Genomic DNA, 16944 nt, shown 5'->3' with positions numbered 1-16944 from the left:
CAGCTTGGGTGATTTTCAAAAACTATCTAGTAGATGCAATATCTAAATGTATTCCAAGGGTGAGAAGGTAGGTGTGAAATGGATGAATAAAGAGATTAATATATTTTTTTAATATGAGTCCTGCACTGGGTCAAGATCCTAAGGAGTGGAAGGAAGGCAAGATTGTGCCAATCCATAAAGGAGGTGATAGAACTCAAGCATCAAACTATAGGCCTATCTGTGTGTGTTAGGTGTTGTAGTTAAGTAATTGGAGAAGCTTGTGAGAACCAGGATCCAGAACTGAGTCGACAACAATGGTATTATCTTTGATGGACAGCATGGATTTGCTAAAGGGAGGTTATGCTATTAGTAATCTACTTACTTATTATAATATGGTGACTGCTTCCATGGACAGAAGAGAAGGATACAGTAATATACTTAGATTTTGCAAAGGCTTTTGATAGATTACCACATGATAAGTTGATAGTTAAACTAGAGTGGATGGGGTTGGATATTAGATTGGTGCATTGGATTAGAGACTTGCTTTCTGATAGGTATCAACAAGTTGTGTATGGGAGGAGCGATATCAAGGAAAAGGAAAGTTACTACTTGTGCGCTCCTCAGGGGTCTGTTTTAGGGTCATTGCTGTTTAACACTTGTATATTAATGATATTGGTGAAGATTTGGATGAAAATATTCAGTTGTTTGCAGACAATGCAAAGTTGGGATGAACCATGAAGAGTAGAGAAGATGTTGTGGCCTTACAAGCAGACTTGAATAAATTGAGTGATTGGGCACAGGAATGCGGATGGGAGTTCAATGTTGCAAAATGTAAGGTTTTAAAATTTAAAAAACAAAAATGGGATGTAGAATTTATGCTTGGCGAGGATATATTGTCAGAGGTGGAGGAAAGAAGAAATATAGGGGTGATAGTGGATAAGGATCTGAAATTTAGGGGACACATAGTCAAAATTGTGAAGACAACACAAAGGCATCTGGGAATGATGTGGATGACACTGACTTGTAGAAGTAAGGATATTCTTGTTCCATTGTATAAAGTTTGATTAATCCATACATGGACTATTGTGCCCAGATTTGGTCATCTGGTTTTCAGAAGGATAAAGAGATGATGGAGAGGGTCCAGAGGCGATTGACTAAGGTAGTTTTTCTAACCTCTGGAATGTCAAGTATGAGGAAAGATTGAGAAGATGCAACTTGCAGAGTCTGGTAGACAGGAGGCGGAGGAGGAGGAGGGGAGATTTGATAGAGACCTACAAGTTATTAAGGGGTTGTTATAGGATCAATGCTGGAGATGTTCTACAGAAAATAGTGGGATTCTTTCTTTTAGGTGATCAGCACTCATATTTGTAGAATTGGGGACTCAAAAAAACACACGTGTTGAACAGATTATTTTATTAATTACAAATAAAATAAAACTTGACGTTTCGACCTCTATATCGAGGTCATCATCGGAAGAATACAACTGTATACAGAACCAAGCTACATGCTCATGCTTTCTATACCAGTAAACTAAATCTACGTAGTTAATAAATCTTTTTTCTAGCCTGAACTATAGTGATAGAAAAAAAAAAAAAAAAAAAAAAAAAAATATATATATATATATATATATATATATTATAAATAAATAAATGCAACTACAATAAACTGTTAGAGTCCTCATGTATTAATATTCTGGATAGTTACAAAATGATTTCTTTCAGTTGCTATTGAATGTTCTAAACACTTCACCAGGTCACCAGGTTGTCTTCTTGTAGTGGGAATTTTTTCTGATGCTAGTTAAGGATGTTATACAGGTTGTAGATGGGTCCTCCACATTCTTGAAATGGTGAAGCCATCATTTTTGTTGAGATTTGGGTTGTGTTTGAGCATTTCACAAGACTCTTTAAATTTTCTCTCAAAACAGGTTTTGGTGCAGTGTAGGGACTTGGCATTTTTCCAGTCAATTCTATGGTATGTTTGGAGTGCACGGTCAGAAAGGCCTGTTTTACCGAAGTGGAGGTATTTAATGTGTCGTTTGTGTTCGTCTTGGGTTTGTACAGGGCGAACTATCCCAATCAGACAAGACGAACACAAACGACACATTAAATACCTCCAATTCAGTAAAACAGGCCTTTCTGACCATGCACTCCAAACATACCATAGAAATGACTGGAAAAATACCAAGTCCCTACACCGCACCAAAACCTGGTTTGAGAGAAAATTTAAACAGTCTTGTGAAATGCTCAAACACAACCCAAATCTCAACAAAAATGATGGCCTCACCATTTCAAGAATGTGGAGGACCCATCTACAACCTGTATAACATCCTAAACTAGCATTAGAAAAAATTCCCACTACAAGAAGACAACCTGGTGACGTGTTTAGAACATTCAATAGCAACTGAAAGAAATCATTTTGTAACTATCCAGAATATTAATACAGGAGGACTCTAACAGTTTATTGTAGTTGCATTTATCTATTTATAATATATATATATATATATATATATATATATATATTCATTTTTTAAATTAACTGACTTAAACCCGAGAATTATAACACAATGACATTTATTTGAAAAAAACGCAACATGTTTCGTCAAAAATGACTTCTTCAGGCGATAAGAACATAGAAAAGATAATAAAAGACACTTAAATTAACATTGACACACTCCAAAGCTATACAATTACAAAGTCATAATATTCGACTGTAAATTACAGTTATGAGCTTGAACTACAGTCCGAGTTAATGTTCTATTGTTGTGCACCTGTGCGTGTGTGGAATCACGCGATCTCCAGTATCTAATAATAGAGTTGAAAGAGTCAGCCAAATTATAGCTAAGATTATTATTCAAATGCAAAGGGTCTAAGGTGATTTCCCTTGACTCGACAATGCGGCGCTCTATTTCATCATGGCAGACGTGTAGGTTTGAAGTCAATGTCCAATTTATTTCATGTTGGTGGCCTTCGTTGTTCGTGTTTATTGAAAGCAGGACATGGCCCGACAGAGCAGTTGCTCTGGTTCTCTTATATTCACAACTCTGCATGAAAAAAACCTGCTTCTCACTCCCCTACTCACACCACCATCTTTATCCAGTTGCCAGGGATGACCTCTGGTTCTCCCCTGATCTCCCACTATTTTCTCATATTTGTAGATTTAGGGACTCAAAAACACACGTGTTGAACAGATTATTTTATTAATTACAAATAAAATAAAACTTGACGTTTCGACCTCTATATCGAGGTCATCATCGGAAGAATACAACTGTATACAGAACCAAGCTACATGCTCATGCTTTCTATACCAGTAAACTAAATCTACGTAGTTAATAAATCTTTTTTCTAGCCTGACCTCTAGTGATAGAAAAAAAAAAATAAAAAAAAAATATATATATATATATATATATATATATATATATATATATATATGAAACGTACTATTAACTCGGGGTTGGGATATGTTCATTTTTTAAATTAACTGACTTAAACCCGAGAATTATAACACAATGACATTTATTTGAAAAAAAACGCAACATGTTTCGTCAAAAATGACTTCTTCAGGCGATAAGAACATAGAAAAGATAATAAAAGACACTTAAATTAACATTGACACACTCCAAAGCTATACAATTACAAAGTCATAATATTCGACTGTAAATTACAGTTATGAGCTTGAACTACAGTCCGAGTTAATGTTCTATTGTTGTGCACCTGTGCGTGTGTGGAATCACGCGATCTCCAGTATCTAATAATAGAGTTGAAAGAGTCAGCCAAATTATAGCTAAGATTATTATTCAAATGCAAAGGGTCTAAGGTGATTTCCCTTGACTCGACAATGCGGCGCTCTATTTCATCATGGCAGACGTGTAGGTTTGAAGTCAATGTCCAATTTATTTCATGTTGGTGGCCTTCGTTGTTCGTGTTTATTGAAAGCAGGACATGGCCCGACAGAGCAGTTGCTCTGGTTCTCTTATAAGCAATCTGGTTCTCTTATAAGCGGATGGAGAGCCGTGTATTCTGTGGAATTTCTGTGGTCTTTTGTAGGAGATTATTTGTTCTATTGTGTATTTCTCTTGTTGGGTCTCTCTCAATTTCCAAATAATTATCTGAATTTAACAGTGCTAAGATTTTTTCTCGGTAGTCTATTTTATCTAGAACTACAGTTGCATTCCCCTTATCAGCCTTTAAGATGACAATGTCCTTGTTAATCCGTAGATTTTTAATTGCAAGTCTCTCACTAGGGGATATATTATCAGAAGGAGGTTTTGCGTCGTTGATTGCAAGAATTGTTTCGATTCGAAGTAAACTCGCGTCTGCGGTAGGAAGTAGCGAAGCTGCCTTCTCCATCTTAGTTAAAAGCAATTCTTTAGGGATGCATTTTGGTGCTAACACAAAGTTTAGTCCTTTTTCGAGAATTTTCTCTTCATCGGGACTTAGCACGTATGACGATTTGTTAACCACCAAATTCTTAAGACCGCTATGACAATTATTTAAGGTAGATCTTTCTTGTTTTGACTTGAGAAAGTTGAATTTTCTGATTAGCTTTTGTTTGTTTAAGTTTTGATAATGTAATGCACGGTGTGTACTTAAATCTCTAATGTGAATCCAAGAATCCAGATCTAAGCAGGCTGCTAATTGGTTTTCTAAAGATGTTTTTTCTGTGTTTTGGTTTTCTAAATTGGTTTTTTTCTTTTCAGTTTTTTTTTTTTCAGATTTTGTCTCTAAAATGAAGGACCTAAAACTAAAATCTTCTGATATCATGGTGAGCTTTGACGTGGTAGCACTCTTTACGAACGTTCCGACACAGGACGTTCTCCATATTTTAAAAAACAAGATTTCAAATAAAATGTTCTCTCTGTTATCTCACTGTGTAAACTCTGGCTATTTTGAATTCGAAGGAAAACTATGCAAACAGGTCAAAGGATTAGCTATGGGAAGCCCTCTCTCTCCTGTGTTAGCCAACATTTTTTTCGAGGACTTTGAAGAAAAGGCGATCTCCTCTTTTACTTTAAAACCAAAAATTTGGCTTCGATATGTGGACGATATATTCCTCATATGGGAGCATGGTACTGAGAATCTTCACAAGTTTCTCGACCACTTAAACAACCGCCATCAAGATATAAAATTGACTATGGAGATTGAAGAAAATAGTTCCATCTGCTTCCTAGATGTTAAACTCACCAAGACGCCTGAATCAATTAAAGTCTCTATTTTTAGAAAGCCAACACAGACAGATATTTGCATGCGTCCTCCCATCACCATCCAGCGCAAAAGTTGGGTATTATATCAACTCTAGCGAATCGTGCAAGATCTGTACTGTCAGATGAAGAAGAACTGAAAAAGGAACTACAACATCTTAAATGAACCTTTAAAAACAATGGCTACTCTCCAAAAAGTATTAACAACCAATTATCCCGACATCAACGTAACAACGTAGAGACACAGGACGACTCCAAAGGTCATATCGTCTTGCCATATATCAGCACACTATCCAAAAAGCTGAGCAGAATTCTAAAGAAGTTTAACATAAAAACGTGCTTCTCGACTCTGCCAAAAATAATATCACGCTTCAAGAACTATAAACAACCTCACAACCTTCTACAATTCCCAGGTGTATACAAGGTCACTTGTGAATGCGGAAAGCCTTACTATGGGCAGACAGAGAAATCTATCTTACTACGTCTCGAAGAGCATCAGAGAGACATTGCTTATAAGAGAACCAGAGCAACTGCTCTGTCGGGCCATGTCCTGCTTTCAATAAACACGAACAACGAAGGCCACCAACATGAAATAAATTGGACATTGACTTCAAACCTACACGTCTGCCATGATGAAAATAGAGCGCCGCATTGTCGAGTCAAGGGAAATCACCTTAGACCCTTTGCATTTGAATAATAATCTTAGCTATAATTTGGCTGACTCTTTCAACTCTATTATTAGATACTGGAGATCGCGTGATTCCACACACGCACAGGTGCACAACAATAGAACATTAACTCGGACTGTAGTTCAAGCTCATAACTGTAATTTACAGTCGAATATTATGACTTTGTAATTGTATAGCTTTGGAGTGTGTCAATGTTAATTTAAGTGTCTTTTATTATCTTTTCTATGTTCTTATCGCCTGAAGAAGTCATTTTTGACGAAACATGTTGCGTTTTTTTTCAAATAAATGTCATTGTGTTATAATTCTCGGGTTTAAGTCAGTTAATTTAAAAAATGAACATATCCCAACCCCGAGTTAATAGTACGTTTCATATATATATATATATATATATATATATATATATTTTTTTTTTTTTTTTTTTTTCTATCACTAGAGGTCAGGCTAGAAAAAAGATTTATTAACTACGTAGATTTAGTTTACTGGTATAGAAAGCATGAGCATGTAGCTTGGTTCTGTATACAGTTGTATTCTTCCGATGATGACCTCGATATAGAGGTCGAAACGTCAAGTTTTATTTTATTTGTAATTAATAAAATAATCTGTTCAACACGTGTGTTTTTGAGTCCCTAAATCTACAAATATGAGAAAATAGTGGGAGATCAGGGGAGAACCAGAGGTCATCCCTGGCAACTGGATAAAGATGGTGGTGTGAGTAGGGGAGTGAGAAGCAGGTTTTTTTCATGCAGAGTTGTGAATGATTGGAATGCCTTGCCTGAGAGTGTGGTGTCTGCAGAGAATTTGAGTGTGTTTAAATTGTGAGTTTGACAAAAGGACCTCCTAGATGAGTCTTTGACTCCATGGGGTCTTGGGTAATAATAATAATAATAGTAATAATAATTATGATAATAATTAGTATTTTAAATATTATTTTAAGCTATTATTATTTTTATTTTAAATTATTACCATATTTACTTGAATATGACTTGCTCTCATGCATACCTTGCACCCCTGATTTTATTTTATGAAAAAAGAAACTAAAACGTTTTATATATACCTTTGGACATGAAAAGAAAAGTTTAAAACTTTAGAAATAGATAGTGAATATTATGGCAGCTTCAGATATTTTGGAATTCAGCTGAAGAGAATCAGCATTTCAAGTCAACAATCGTTGGCCGTAAAATTTCGAAGATAAAGTGATGGATTTTCAACTTAGGAACAGCAATAACTATATGTTATCACAAATAACCAATGCTGATCAAACACTCCTCAATTTCAACATACTGCACCAAACAAACAACAACAGAAAATGGTGAAAAAAAAAGAGTGCAATAATGCAACTGGAAGTGAAAAATCGAGATGCACAATAATGCTCTCAATTACTGCAGATGGAAGAATGTTACCTCCTTACGTAATATTCAAAAGGAAAACAATGTTAAAGGGGGAAATTTCCTCTTGGAATTCATATAAGAGTTTAAGAAAAGGGTGGATGGACACTACAATGGTTCAAGATTGCATTAAAACAGTTTGGGACAACAGCTAGGGGCTTATTTCGATGACCGGCTCTCCGCATGTGAGATAGTTTCTGGGGATCCTTAGGAGCTGAATTAGTAAAACAACTTTTGGATCCGAAGACAGATGTGGCCATTATTCCTGGTGGTCTTACACCTCATCTACAGCCCTTGGATGTATTGGTCAACAAACCATTCAAGGACTGCATATGAAAATTCTACATGGAGTGGATGGCAGCAGGTGGCTACAACCTGATTTTGGCAGGGAAGATTAAGAGACCATCATTAGAATTGTGCACTGGATTTCAAGAGCTTGAGACATGATTTCACTAGAAATAATTGCCAATAGCTTTTTTAAAAATGATAAATAACATTGATAGTTAAAATTTTATTATTTTGTGACATCTCCAGGGATTCCAAAGACTCATCGAGGGAGGGCACCTCCTCTACAACTCTGTTACCACCACTCAATTCACCAACTACAATGAACCATAACTATATCAACACCATCTACTGCCAACCACCACCACCACCACCACCACTAGTATTTTCACAGATAATCACAAACATCCATGTCCATGGCAGGATTCAAATCCACAGCCTTTTGGCTGAAGAGAAGAGAAGATAAGCTAACCACTCGGCCAACCAGGCTAAACAAAATTGGTTAAGTACCATAAACTAAGCGGCAGTGCCTTAACCTTATATATATTAGGCCTAGAGGCTGGTCCATCCTTATCAAGGGGAGTGCTAACCTTCTCTCTTAAATGTATTCATTTTATAAATAATGTGATCAATTATAAATTATAATGAATACTGAGAATTTAATTATAAAAGTCAGTTTAGTTTTTCCCTGAAAAACTTTAGTTTCTGAAAATCCCTGCATAATCTCGCAACATGTTTTTCTCACTTTAATTTTGGGTAAAAAAAGTGCGAGTTATATTCAAGTAAATATGGTATTAGGAATGCTATTTTAAAATAAACAATACATTATTGTATTACAGGTGACACTTATGAGTTCAGTTGTGAAATATGTTTAGGCTAAGGTTCTGGTTTAAGCTCATCTTCAGTTTAATGGAATGAAAATAGCAATAAAATAATTAAACACAGGTTTAAGGTTTCCAATATTTCATCTGTCACAAAGAGACATAATCTGGGATACAATATAAAGATTGTAATAGCACACAAAAACACACAAATAATAAGTGGAAGATGTTAGACTAGAAGCCTCCTAAGTCCTAAGAAGGAATGTCCTCAATAGGCATTGCTAGCAAGTCTTGGTAATTGGGTAGGAAGTCTGAGAATTGCACACTTACACAGAATCAAATGGGTTAAAAAAAATAAAAATAAAAAATAAACTACTATACTTCACTGCAGCAAATACAGATGTGAAACACTTTTTTTTTAGAATGAACAATGATTTAAAAAACAAACATATCTTAACTTCTGAAGATTTCAGAAACAGTAATTCTTAAATCTCCCACCTAATAGCCAAGTCTGCTAGCCTTGGCTATTAGGCTAGCCTAACATCTTCCACATACTGTTTGTGTTTTTATGTGTGTTATAACAATTTTTATATTGTATTCCAAATGATGTCTCTGTGACAGATATGAACGACTGAAAACATTAAACCAATGTTTACTTATTTCAGTGTACTGTTTTCATTCCATTAAACGTGAATTTAGTCATAGTGAACTGCAATAATGATTCTCCCTTTTGTTAGAATATAACTCAGCCAAGTTTTGCATCCCCAGAGGTGATTTCCTGTGGTAGTAACAGCCATTTGTTCTAGTCTCTTTTCTAAGAACTGCTATGATGCCATTTCATGCTTTGTTGCAAGACTGAAGCAGCAGAACCAGCTTTCATCACAAGTAGCAATGTTCAACACATCATTCAAACAACTGCCATGTAACATTTGTTGTGACATTTTATGTTCATCCATCAGCAGGATGAGCTACTCTGGAGGAGGAGGAAAATAATCTTGGGAGATGATAATGACTAATAGAAAGTTGATGTTCAGGGATGCACAGGTGCAGTTGTTAGGAAACTCACCAGCAGATATGGATGCAATGATTCCATTGTATGGAGTTCCTAATCAGATCATATCTGAGAGGATATGCACAACTTCAATCACTTAGATTTTAAGGAGATTAGGAACCTTTATAGAGAGATACAAAGGATGACATTAGGACACTGAAATGTCAGTTAGCTATGAGGATAGATTAGAGAATATAATCTGCAGAGTTGAATGAGTTGAATGGATTGGACATTATTATTATTATCCCAAGACCCATGGAGTCAAAGACTCATCTAAGAGGTCCTTTTGTCATACACATAGTTCATCATACCATGCCTTAAACACACTCGAATTCCCTGCAGACACCACACTCTCAGGCAAGGCATTCCAATCATTCACAACTCTGCATGAAAAAAACTTCTCATTCCCCTGCTCACACCTTCATTATATAGCTTCCAGGTATATAAGATATGATGGATACCTTGTAGGTCTCTATCATATCATCTCTCTCTTCCTCATATCCACTAGACTATAAATTGCATCTTCTCAACCTTTCCTCATATTCGACACTCCAGGGTTTCATAAGCTACCTTAGTCAGTCACTTCTGGATCCTTTCCAACATCTTTTCATCCTTTTAAAAACCAGGTGACCGCTGTGCACAGCAGTCCATGTGTGGCATAATCAGAGCCTTATACAATGGAAGAGTAATCTCCTTATTTCCACAAGTCAGTGTCCTTTGCACCATTCCTAGAATTTGTTGTGTTGTCCTCACAATTTTGGCAGTGTATCACCTAAATTTCAGATCCTTATCCAATATCACCACAACATCTCTTATTTCCTACACCTCCAACAACATATCCCCACCAAGCGTAAATTCTACATCCCAACTTTGTTTACCAAATTTTAAAATGTTACATTTTGCAACATTGAACTGATATCCCAATTCCTGTGCCCGTTCACTCAATCTATTCAAGTCTTCTTGTAAGGCCACAACATCTTCTCTACTCATCATAGTTCATCCCAATTTTGCATCATCTGCAAACAACTGAATATTCCCTTCCAAATCTTCACCAATATCATTAACATACAGGTTAAACAGCAATGGCCCTAAAACAGACCCCTGAGGCACACCACTAGTGACTTTTCTCTTCCTGAATATTGTTCCCCTATACACAACTTGTTGATATCTATCACATAGCCAGTCTCCAAACCGATGCACTAATCTAATATCCAACCCCATCCACTCTAGTTTGACTATCAACTTATCATGCGGTTATCTATTAAAAGCCTTTGCAAAATCTAAGTATACTACTGTGTATCCCTCTTGTCACCTTATTGTAATAAGTAAGTAGATTACTAAAACATCACCTCCCTTTAACAAATCCATGCTGTTCATCAAAGTTAACTACATTGTTGTCAACCAGCTTTGGATCCTACCTCTCACCAGCTTCTCCAACAACTTAACCACAACACCTGGCACACAGATATGTCTATAATTTGATGCTTGAGTTCTATTACCTCCCATATGAAACAGCACAATCTTAACCTTCTTCCACTCCTTTGGAATTGGATCCAGTGCAAGACTCATATTAAACGCTTATTCACTTACAGTCAGTCTCCTCCTCAACATCATTAACTACTCTGAAACTCTCCATGATGTCACATTCACAAGAAAGAAAGACTGTTATGAACTACTCATTAAGTATCTCCACTATATCTTCTACAGAAGTTGTTCATATACCATTTTTTACAATCACTGTCATCCTTCCATAATCATTCTTTCTTTGGCTGGCTACATATCAAAAGAACTCCCAAGATTTCTTTTTAGCTTCATTAGCTAACTGCTGCTCATACTTCACTTTTGCTACCCTTACCAACCAAGTCACCCTCCATTCCTGGTTTCTGTAATCCTCATGGAATGAGTTATTACCGCTTCTTTTATGCTGCCTCCATAATGTCCTTTTTCTCTGTATTGCATGCTTAATCTCTTTATTCATCCATTTCACCTACCTTATTTAACCTTCTGACCCTTGGAATACATTTAGACATTATTAAAAAAAAAATTTTTTTAAATAATGAAACCTGTGATGAGATAAACATTTAGACATTGCTTCTACTAGATAGTTCTTGAATATCCCCAAAGCTGCATTGATCTCTTTTCCAGCTAACTCTTCATTCGTTGCTACATCTGTAAGCTGTCTCCTGAGTTCTTCATAATCACCAGCCTTGTAGTTCCACATACATACGCTAACCACTCGGCCAGCCAGGCTGGCCGAGTGGTTAGCGTATCAGCTCTCCAGCCAAAGGGCTGCAAGTTTGAATCCTGCTGTGGGCATGGATATTTGTGTTGTCTCTGGAAATACTAGTGTTGGCAATTGTCAGTAGATGGCATTAGTGTCGTTATGGTCAGTTGGTGGATTCAGTGGTTGAGACAGAGTTGTAGAGCAGGTGCCCTCCCTCGATGAGTCTTTGGACTCCTTGGAGGTGTCAAATAATAATAATAATATCCTTTTCTCACCAAGGTCCTTACGCCTGGCAACAGGCCTGGCTGGTGGCGTGTGTGAAGTGTGCAATATCAATAGGCGGCACAGAAGAAAAGGCACCTAAAAGATGTCAAAAAATATGAGATAAGAGTTTAAACAATGAATGGTATAGAATGGTACATATAATTATGAATGTACATCGTCTTCCGTTTGGGCCCCTTCAAATCTTCCCGGAAACGAACAAATAAATTCTGAAATTGTATCCTGGACCTGATTATATCACTGTAATTTTTGATTAAAATTTACAAAGATATACCTAAAATAGTTCTTTATTTTTTGATGTATCATAAATCAACCTATGATTAATTGTTGAGTTCCGTGTAAGGGCCGTATACTAATTTTAATCGGATCAGATGCATGTGGTCTGGCCCTAAAAGTCGGCTTACTACTGATAACTCATTCTTCTCAATGAAAAATTGAAGAAAATAGTACACCAGAAATGGTTTTGAAGTGGATTTATAACAACAACCTTAAAGAACTCTTTGCAAATTCACTGATTGCATTGAGAATACTATTGATTTTACCCATTTAAGTTGCTAAGGGAGAGAGAGAGAGAGAGAGAGAACATTTTCTAAATTACAATTAATAAAGACCTACCTGTGATCAAGCATGAGTCAAGAAAAACTAAATGGTTTGGCACTAATTTCAATAGAAAATTAGTGCCAAACCATTGATAGACTGCGACAGGATTTTACTAAAATGAAAGCAAGTTGAGTCTCTTTTAGCAAAATTAATGTAAAGAATATCTGAATAAATCTGTTAACTTAATATTACTATTTTTATTATTTTGAAAATTTATATAACTTGAAAAAATTTGTATAAGCAGGACTAATCCATAGGTAACATTATACTGTAAAGCAGTTTTCATTTGTTTTTCATTTCCTGTTTGTTTTATTCACACTTTATTCAAAAAAACACTTTTTTGGAAAGGCGCTGAACATTAATCGCACACACAAGAAAAATACTATTGCGCCGGTCCTGCCTGGCAACCACCTAAGTAATCACCTCATGGTCTCTCTCACCAATTGGTGGGTGATTCGACACCTCATTTATAATTACATCCTCTAATGAGATGACCAAATCCATGCCCCTCAATCCTTGCCTGCCCTCTGTTACATACTGTCTGAGGTAGTTATCCCTCAAAAACTCAAGAAGCTCAGTTTCTTTACTTCCAGTTGCTATTTCATCACCCCTGTCTATATTACCATAGTTAAAATCTTCCATAATAATCACCTTTTTTCTTATTTGCTTGGCTAATTTGATTATACATTTCATGGTGACTACCATCCACATTACCAGGTCTATAACCTGGTATAAAAGTGAGTTAGCCGATCTGATACGGGGGTAGAAGGTTTTTTCTCCTGGAAACTCGAGCTTTTCATCCCGCATACAGACAAATCGGCCCTTCAGAACACACGCAATTTACAGACAAAAAATATTAGCTGTGGTGGGCAGTAGATGGCACTGATATAGATGACGGGTAGTAGAGGTTTGGTGTAGTGGTGGACATGGAGAGTTGTACAATAGGTGTCCTCCCGCGATGAGTCTTCGGACTCCTTGGAGGTGTCACGAATAATAATAATAACAACAACATCCAACTAAGTATTTCATTCTATTCACCTCTATCTCACACCATGCGTCCTCAAAATCACTGGCACTATTTTCCTCTTGCATTTCTACTTTGTATGGACATAACTCTTTCTGTATCATTAATAACACTCCCTTTTTACCCTTTCTATCTTCATGAAACACATCTTATCCTTCCTTCTCTATTCCTGTCAGGATATGATCTTAACTTGGGAGGTGGCTAAAGGTGTAGAATTTTCAATTAAGACAGGTTACATGTGGAATTATCGGGCTGGAAAGTATGACAAGCTTAAGAGTTTGATTGGTTCAGTGCCATGGCATGTACAACTGCAAGGACTAGAAGTTGATAGTGCATGGGAGGTAGTTAAGAAGTGCTTGCATGAAGCAATGGCTGACTGTATACCTAGAGTCCGAATAATAAATCAAGTAGGGGTTAAATGGATGAATAACACCATTAAGCTTGAGTTGCAAAAAAAGAAACAACTATGGAGGGAATTTAAGGAGAAGGGTGACCGGCAGGCACATGAACGGTATAAAGCACAGGCCAGAAGGGTGACGAGTGTGGTAAGAAAAGCAAAAAAGGATTACGAAAGAACATTGGTCATGCAGGCTAAAGAGAATCCTAAACAGTTTTTTAGATATGTAGCAAGTAAAAGGAAAAATGTACATGGCAGATTGATTTTAAAGAATGCTGATGGTAGGGAGGTAACTGAATCAGTTGAGATAGTTGAGTTACTGAGTGAGCACTTTGCAAAAGTATATCATCCAGGTGGTGACATTGCAGAAACGAATAAACCAGTAGATTATACGGAAATTGTGGTTAATGAAGTGGAGGTGAGTAGTCTATTGCATAACCTCAATGTCAATACATCTGTGGGATTGGATGGTATACCAGCTCGTGTTGTACGAGAAGCAGCTAAAGAATTGTCAGTACCCTTGACCATTTTGTTTAATTTGAGTCTCGGGTCTGGGTTAGTCCCGAGCGGGTGGAAAGAGGGGAAAATAGTTCCACTGCATAAAGGTGGTTCCAAGACTGCTGTAGTAAATTACCGACCGATTAGCATATCAGGAATCATTGTCAAGGTCTTAGAGAAAATAGTCAAGAGGAAAATACAAGATTGGATAGAAGAAAATGGGATACTGTATCGGGGACAGCATGGTTTTGTGAAGGGTAGGTCATGCCTCAGTAACTTGCTCACGTATTATAACACAGTGACGGCTGAACTGGATAAGGGTAATGGGTTTACGGTGATTCTACTGGACCTTGCCAAGGCCTTTGACATGATTCCACATGGAATTCTAATCAGTAAATTGCAGCATATGGGAATGGACATAGGGTTGGTGAGATGGATAGGAGGGTGGTTGACGGAGAGATATCAGAGAGTGGTTTACTCGGGAGTAGAGTCCACAAGACGGCCTGTGACTAGTGGTGTGCCACAAGGATCTGTTCTTGGACCACTGCTGTTTAATTTGTTCATAAATGATATAGGAAATGATCTGAGAGGAACAGTTCATTTGTTTGCGGATGATGCGAAGTTGGGTAGGGCAATAGTGAATGCAGATGACGTCAAAATTTTGCAGGATGATTTGGATAGATTGGATGGAGGTCTGGGCTAAGGAGAATGGATGTCAGTTTAATGTGGCAAAATGTAAGGTTATGCATTTTGGGGTGAAAAGATTGGTGGAACCGTGCTCCAGGAAATTGATGAGGCACGAGATTTAGGAGTGTTGGTAGATAAGGAATTGAAATTTAGGGGACACATTGCAAAAGTGACCAAAACAGCTCATCAAATCACTTGGTTGCTGAAGAATACGATGACAAGCAGAGACAGGCAGGTTATTGTTCCTCTGTATCGAGCCTTGATAAGACCCCATCTAGACTACTGTGCTCAGATTTGGTCACCTAGGTTTCTTCTTGATGGGGAGGAGGTGGAGAGGATCCAGAGGTGAGTGACCAAGATGATAGCAGGTCTGTGGAATGAACCGTATGAAAACAGGTTGAGGATTTGTGGGTTGCAAAAATTGGTTGATAGGCAGAGGAGGGGAGATATGATTGAGACATTCAAATTACTGAAGGGTTTCTATAAAATTAATTCAGAAGATATTTTTGAGTACAGGGCTGGTTGTGGGAGGACTAGGGGACATCCATGGAAACTGGGCAAAAGTGTGGTTAGTAAAGGTGTTAGAGCTGGGTTCTTTACTTTTAGAGTAGTGAATGAGTGGAATGTGCTCCCTGAGTCTGTGGTGGATGCTGTGACAGTGAATGAGTTTAAGGCGAGGTATGATAGATACTGTATGAATGTCAAATAGTTGTGATGAATATGATTTGGGGCCTCCCTCGATGAGTCCAATGACTCCCTGGAGTTGCCCGTAATAATAGTAATAGTAATAGTAATATCATCCTCATTGAACCATGACTCACTTATTCCAACAATTTTTGGGTGAACAAACTCAGTCAATGCAACCATTTCATTTGCATTGTTTTTTACACTTCTAGCATTTGTATACAAACGTAGTAGCTCATTCCTATAGTTAGTTCCACCGATACCACTTATTTGATGTGACTTCTCCATACTTAACTCAAGCGATTTCTTTTTCTCCTTATTCATCCCTTCCCTTTTTGCTGTATTCCCCTGTCCACCCTGAGCCTCCCCGTTTCCCTGTCTTTCTCTCCATTTTTTCACATTACTTCCCACTTGATCAGATTCATGCTCTGCACTCACTTCTCTATCTTCCAGCGGCAGCAGTCTCTCCAAGTGACTCACACCAAAACCATTCAAATATAGTCCATCACTCTTATACAGTTCACTTCATCCTTCAACCTCATTCCACACATTAACAAACTGCACTCCTTTCTCCTCTCATATTTCTGCTAGCATATCATTCATAATCTTTGTTCTCCACCTCATATCACCGTCATACCTTCACAACATGCTTACTACTTTTCCTATTGCACTATTATCTTCTGTCTGTCTCAACAACCTCCTGATATCTAATTTGACATGCTTTGTTCCCAGGCAAGTCATTTGTCAACTATTATAACTACTAACTGTGACGTGAAGTAGACGTACAGTGATTTCCATAAATTAAGGAACAAAGAAAAAATCATGAGAATTCAAAAACTGAATGATGAAATTTGGTGAAAAGCAGTATGATATGAGATATGAAAGAAACACATACAAAAATTGTAAATAAACAGCTTAATATAGTAATAAATGGGCATGTAATGGCAATGGTTCAAAAACAAGTGGTCAAAATTAGATTTTTCAAAGTGCCTCAATAAAGAACGTGGTCATCCCCTCACAGCAATACACTCTTCACAACAATATTTCATACTGTTCATAATAGTGCCCAGGAGCTCAGCTGGCAATAACAACCACTGCTTCTACAAAGCACTGCTAAGTCCATGAAGGTTCTGCAGAAAGA

General features: G+C 37.1%; 1 protein-coding gene and 1 non-coding gene across 3 annotated transcripts in view; both read right to left on the bottom strand.

Annotated features, from left to right (window-relative positions):
• The window catches only part of LOC150110047 (acetoacetyl-CoA synthetase-like), a 515069-nt gene that overhangs the window by 362305 nt on the left and 135820 nt on the right, over positions 1 to 16944 (bottom strand). The window lies entirely within an intron of this gene.
• On the bottom strand, positions 8026 to 8145 carry LOC150110049 (U6atac minor spliceosomal RNA). Its single transcript, XR_016549063.1, has one exon. It is a non-coding gene; the product is annotated as a U6atac minor spliceosomal RNA (small nuclear RNA).

Source organism: Typopeltis vanoorti, chromosome 1, assembly GCF_054136105.1.
Source record: "Typopeltis vanoorti isolate ZY-2024b chromosome 1, IOZ_Tvanoo_1.0, whole genome shotgun sequence".
Taxonomy (NCBI): Eukaryota; Metazoa; Arthropoda; class Arachnida; order Uropygi; family Thelyphonidae; genus Typopeltis; species Typopeltis vanoorti.
Note: the sequence above shows the minus strand (reverse complement) of the source record. Positions and strands in the feature narration are given on the sequence as shown.